Source organism: Protopterus annectens, chromosome 1.part2 (assembly GCF_019279795.1).
Source record: "Protopterus annectens isolate FY-2018-M chromosome 1.part2, PAN1.0, whole genome shotgun sequence".
Lineage (NCBI taxonomy): Eukaryota > Metazoa > Chordata > Ceratodontiformes > Protopteridae > Protopterus > Protopterus annectens.
The window spans coordinates 563,522,833-563,529,592 of NC_056727.1; the positions used below are offsets into that span (position 1 = coordinate 563,522,833).

Below are 6,760 nucleotides of genomic sequence, written 5' to 3' on the forward strand. Positions count from 1 at the left end.
TTTGGTGAATGCTCCAGGGTATATCCTGTTTGTATTATTATGGTTTCTCTGGCAGGTATCTCACAAAGAGAAGTCAGGAATTCTTCAAATTGAGGTGGTGTAGATTTTGTAATATTTTCTTATGTTTTTTTCTTACCACAGCTAAAAATTATCCATAATAGGTAGCAGTTTTCATTCTTTTACTGTAATATTCTATGACATTAAATAAAACTCAAACTTTTGTTAAAGAGAAGGAATTTAACCATAAGGTTACCTGGCAGAGGGGATGCCATGATCAAAAAGGTGGTTCCCCAGGGTGAGGATCTTCTATTGCACTTTGGTTGGGTTGAACCCTGTCATTTCTCTTAAAAACTCAAATCTGCAATATTATTCCAATACAATTGAATAGGACAGTCATAGAATACATGTATCCAATCAGTGTTGCTTAATTTGATTAGCTACCCCAAATTTAGTTTATACAGTGCCGCTTATATGTCAGGATATTCCTTGTAACTGAGTGTTTGGTACAGTTACTAACTAATCTGCTTATTAAAACTAACTGAAATAAACAAATAAACAAAACATGCACTGTAAAAATGCAAAAATGCTCTCTCTTGACTAGATTATGCCCTGTGAAGTTAATATCTTCCAAACTTAAAAAAGTTTGCTTTTGTTTTAAACTGCTTTTGATAATACCTTTCAGAAAATGTTTAAAAAAGCCATGACATCCTCTCCAGAACTAGTACTATACAAAACAGCATACTTTTTCACCTGCAAACAACTCATTCACTGAAGCAAAAGCTAAAACAAGTTTCTGCACTGACACATATTCTCTTAAATGATTATTCAAGAGTTATGGTGCATTCTAATACCTACATATATTTTTTAAAAGTCAGTCAATAGGGAAAAACCTGTTTGAACTACCGATCTGTGAAATAGAGCCATCAATTCTAGTATTAAATGAAAAAAGCTTGGGAAAACGCCTTTAGTTTTTCACTCATTGATTTGTTCATTACACGTGAAATTACTTTGTTCCTGCCTTCTTTTGTTTCAGTCTGGAATTAGCCCCTAGAACAAAACAATTCCTTTTGCTGGCAGATTATCAAATTCATTGGTAGTTTAAATGCTTACAATAAGTAAAGGATCAAGCCCATAGCTTAATTGATATGATAATTTATGTTAATAAACCTACCCTTCGCACATGCTCCTTTGGCCAATAATTCAGGCTTGGAATGTGTACCATTCTTTTATGGAAAAGGGTAAATTGTCATTCTACTGCTGCCTAAAAGGCATATTTTTAAAACCCATTTACATTTGCATATGTCACTGTCTTGGCAAAGCACTGACATATTTGCTGCAGACAACACAACAGCCCTTTTGTCATCCCTCACCTTCATGCTCCATGAAATCACACTGAACTTTGTTGAGGACAAGAACAATTAACAGCCTTCCTTATACTTTAAGCAGGTCACTGAGTCCAGAGCAGGAGTTAATATTCATATGATTGCCCTCATACTCTGCAGGGTGAAACCATTTTTCACAGGAATCCTGTTAAATAAAACATCAAATAGGATCAGGCAACTGTGAATTATAGATAAACAGAAGATGACAAATGTTGTTTTAAATAGAAAATCACTTTTTCCCACAGCAACCATATGTTACAATTTTTCTGAGCAAGAGAATGAAACTGACCAGAGTGGAGTGAACAAATTTTATTAATGCAATGCCTTGCCTTATTGTAGTCTTTTTGTTTATACAGTAAAGGTTTGCAGGACTGTTCCTCCCGGATTTTATTTTCTGTGCTAAATCACCAATACACATCTTCAGGCTTTGAGCTACCTCATTTTCCTTCAATGCATTTCCCTTTCAAATGATTGGAGGAGGTGAGTTCTAGTTAAGAATTACTGTTTTAAAATAATCATCTATTTAGTGCACATAGCTGTATCAATGCATTAGTTTTAAAACATGATTTAGTTGTCTTGAACTGTTTTTTCACCTTCCTTGTGTTCTGTCATATGAGAACCTTTTTGCATTTATTTTCATTCAAGATTCTAAGGTGAAAGAGCTGCCATGTTTTTATTAATGAGACCACAATAAATAATCAAAGCATGATGGTAAGTGTGATGATAGGAGGTGCTGCCAGCTATGCCAGGAGAAGTAGGGCAGTGGATGTGTAACATATGCCGGCACAGCTAGCTGGAATTTTGTAAAGAATTATATGTCATTTGTATATCAATCTCGTTTGCACAGATGCTTGTGTTGAAAAATGTATTTGTAAACTTGTATTAACATGTATCAACAGTGTCCTGCTGGAAAGAAAAGAAATGTACATGATTATTGCAGCTGAATTTAATGTATATGTTTTAACAGAGGATACTAGAAAAGAAGAGGTTAATCACAATCCAGCTGCAGAAACTCTGAAAAATAGTTGAAATTAAAATATCCATAAAGATTGTATCTTACAGTTCTGGTTGCAGCCAGAGACAACATGTCTTGCAAACTATTAGGAAGCCTTTCTACTCTGGGAGGGTAAAGGTTTGAAATGGTTTTATGATATCTAGTAGCAGCAGCAGATCTGAACAAAGCCCTATCTGTGTGTATGGTAACACATAGGTGCTAAATCCTGACAGCTTCTAGTAATGGGGGTTGCATGGGAACCAGAAGTCAGATGAGCAGATGTATTTAATGTATTTGATGTCATTCTGTACAGAAATAATGTTTTGATATTAGATGAGAATGAAGTCTCAGGAGCAGTCTGTTTTTGGAACCTGGCAAAGGAGTAAGACCACTCACCCACTTAATCTTGCCTTGCACTAGTAAGTGACCAATGACTAGTATTTTTTAGATTAGTCAGGAAAATATAGTGAGAATAGTTGTTTTTCCTGTAACTGTGTGAATCTTTCCAGCTGTGTTATTTTTTATATTTCCTGTGTCTGAACCTCTGGTGTTTACTATAAATAGATATTTAGTATTTTCATGTCCTTTGATTATTTATTATTAAATATATTTAAACTTCTCTTTGTTTATATTTTATATATTTAAGCTTTGAGAGTATTTGCATATATTTATTTGGTGATAACTGTGGCCATTCCTGAAGCCCGGCTGTTTGGTCAACAGTATAATTGGATACCTTTTAAGAGCCTTATAGTAACTGACTGGTGGCAGTGAATCTACCTTATAGTCTGGGCAAAGTTGGTATAATGGGTAGTCTGTTCCACCCTTTCCCAAGTGTTTGTGTGTGTGTGTGTGTGTGTGTGTGTGTGTGTGTGTGTGTGTGTGTGTGTGTGTGTGTGTGAAAATTAAATCTAAAAGAGAGTGTGCATCAGCTACTGAGAGCAGGGACATGAAGCACTGGTTTCACAGACAGGCTTCTGGAGGACTTGGCTTGGACAATTAGTTGAGGACCTAACTCTACAGCTTTGCCAGTGGGGAGTCTTACTGGGGACCTGGAGGGAGACAGAGAATCCCAGATCCTGGGCAGAGTGTGTTCCCTGTGTGCTCTGAAGGAAAATTGTGCTTGATGCAGAGAGGTCTGCATCTGGAAATACTGAGTGTATCCATTTGTATTCCAAGTAAACATCCCTGTCCAGTGTCAGTGGTTCCGTGATTACTGGCCCAGTGTGGGGATGCCACAGCAAGATCTAACCTTACAGCTCCAGGGATCAGCAGTCAGTCCTATTACTGACTACAAGGAGATTTGTCTGTTCCACTCTCACTTTGTCTGTGCTTTTTTCTCCAGGTATTCATTTCCTCTCACCTTCCAAAATGATGATGGTTGAGTGGTTGCAGCAACATATGGGCATGTGTGTGTGTGTGTGTGTGTGTGGGGGGGGTAGTTGTAGTTGTAGTTGTGGTTGTGGTTGTGGGTAATAAGCACAAGGAAGTGTACACAGTATAGATATTATTGCATGCCCAGGGGGGTTGAGGCATAAACCCAAATGAAAGTTGGGTGCCTTAATATCCCTAAAAATGGATATCTGCAATTTTTCATTATGAATTATATTTTATATATGATACTTACATGCTTTGTATTATATATCAAACAGCATGCTTCTTCCAGGAAGACAGCCACAGTGAAATGTTGAATTCTAATAGCAAGTTACCTCTAGCACAAGAGTCTTTCGTTAATTGTTATCTTAGATGTTGACCTCCTCATTTCCTGAAATTTTAAAATTCAAAATGGACTTAAATACTATCAACAACTTTGTTTTACTATTAACTCCCTATCTGCAATGCTTCTCTGTACATAAGGCTCTGTAACTAGCATAATGATTTGCAACAAGCATGAGTTTGTCACACAAGCTTTTAAACCATTTGACTTTGCATTTGTACTTCTGTATTATAAGTTTCTTGAATATTGATGTTGGTTGTTTTTGTTTCTGTACTTTCAAGTTATGGCTCAAAAGAGTATGTGACCCAGCATTCTTTGAACTCCTTCACCAAACTAGAAGTGGTGATAAAGCAAATACCATTTATGTTTAAGAGGAAGTCTTCCTCAGGAATAAACCATTCCCAAAATCCAAAAAATGAAACAAGAACAAATGAAACTGGAAACTGAGGCACAGCTAAAAGTGAAAGTTTAATATATGAAAACAAACACTAAGTGTTTTCATGCCCTTGAATTGGCACTTCTTCAGACCAAAAATCATTTAAAAAACAAACATTTATATATATATATATATATATATATATATATATATATATATATATATATATATAATGTCAGAAATCATATGATCAAAAAATACCAATTTCAAGACTTTCCATTCCAATAAATCATTCATAAAAATGTAGTAAATAATAAAGATAAAAGATCACATGCTCAAACAGCACCAGTCATATCACATAAACTATATACATGTATTCATGCATAAAATTAGAAACATATTAACCAAGCAGGAATCATTTAAACAAATTCCTTGATTTCAATACAGGTTTCAAAGTTAACTTCCCATTGAGACTCAAACCACTGTCTGATTGCAATCTAATAATCCATCCCCATGGTACCCTTTTTAGGCAATGTCTAATCTTTACAACTAAAAACTCAGTTGAATCCATAGAATAATGAAGCATAATTTTAAATAATTAGTTGTGCCATGTAGATATCTTATAAACTCTTCCAAGAGATCTAAGGTGCCTTTGCACAATATGCATATGTCATTGACAAACCTCTTACAGAATTTAATATATGGTAAAAACTGCTCAATATTCACCACATAGCTATGCTCTCATTGGGCTAAAACCATATTGGCATAGCTATTGGCATAAAGAGTGCCATAGCTATGCCAGACTTCTGCAGATTATAATGCCCTTCAAAAGTGAAAACATTGTTTTCTAAAATGAGCTCCAGAAACAAACATATTAAATCAATATAAGTGTTGCCACTTGACTATTGGACATTAAATACAATCTAACTGATTGTATTGCTTGTAAGTTGGGAATGACCATGAACAAAGAAACAATGTCCATGGTCACCATATAGCAATTCTTTGTTAAATGACTCTCACTAGTATACCTAAACAAATCTTGTAAAAAATGCTTAGTATCCCTTAATGCTGTCTCAGACATATCCAATATGGGCCTCAGTTGTTTCTGAACGTATATGGAAAAAGGCTCAGTGAGTCATCCCTTACTCAAAACTATAGGTTGAAAGGGTGGCTTGAACAAATCTTTATGAATTTTAGGTAGCCCTTGGAAAGTTAGTACCAAAGGAAACTCAACAGTAAGATATTCCGAAAACTCTAATGTAATCAATCTGCTAAGCAGACAGCCTTAAGCAGCTCTATGCACAACACCAACAATCAACTCAATATAGACTCTCACAATCTGCACATAAGTCAAAATATCAGATAACATTTGTTTAATTGCTGAACTATAAAATTCATGATCCAGTACAACAACTGTGCCCCCTTTATCTGCTGGGTGCACAATAATCTCAGAGTCATTCTGTAATGCAGTCAATGTTTCTTCTTCAGCTCTTGTGAGGTGAAAAAACCTTTTACTCCATTTATCATTGTTCAAACTCATATGCAAATCATTCTTACAAGTTCTGAAAAAGTTCTACAGAAGCAGATGCATAGCTGGCATTAAAAGCACTAGGCTCCTTAAAGACATTAACATCAGCACTCTATGGAAAAATAGTCTTAAGCATCACATTTCTAATGAAAAGTCTCAAGTCAATAACAATATCACTTACATCAGCTTTCTGAGCTGGGATAAAAGATAGACTTCTCTGTAATACAGAGACCTCTGAATCAGATAGCCTTTGACTGGATGTATTCCATACTATGGACTTGCTGTTTGCTGCAACATCCATTTGATGGTTCTATGTGAATTCACATTGAGAAACAGTTTCCTTCTTTTTCTTCCTCTGCTTAGAGAATGATCCTTCATAGTTGATCTCTTCTGCCTGATAGGCAGCCATAGGGATGGAAAAACCTGATCCTGATCCACAGGAGCTGTCTTCCTTTGAACAGCCATTTGTTTAGGTTGTTGCTCCTCAGTAATGCTGGAACCAGTCAACTTATCGGTAGAAGAAGATGACAAACTGGCCTGTTCCATGGCAGGCATACTTGATTTACCAATAGTCTCATTAACTGAACTCCCATTGATAACAATAGAAGTAGTTCTAGGCCATGAAAAACATGGTCTTCCTTAAAATCCAAGCAATCATAGGATCATAGGAGGTTACTAAGCTAACAGCCCCAGGGCCCTTACAAGCCTAGCCAAATTCAATCCAAGTTCTCAAGGGTGTCTGGTTCAAGCAGATGCTAAAATCAGC

General features: G+C 35.9%; 1 pseudogene; it reads left to right on the top strand.

The window, feature by feature from the left end:
* The first annotated feature begins 245 nt into the window (after nt 1-245).
* Nucleotides 246-372, top strand: LOC122792634 (annotated as a pseudogene).
* Nucleotides 373-6,760: the final 6,388 nt, after the last annotated feature.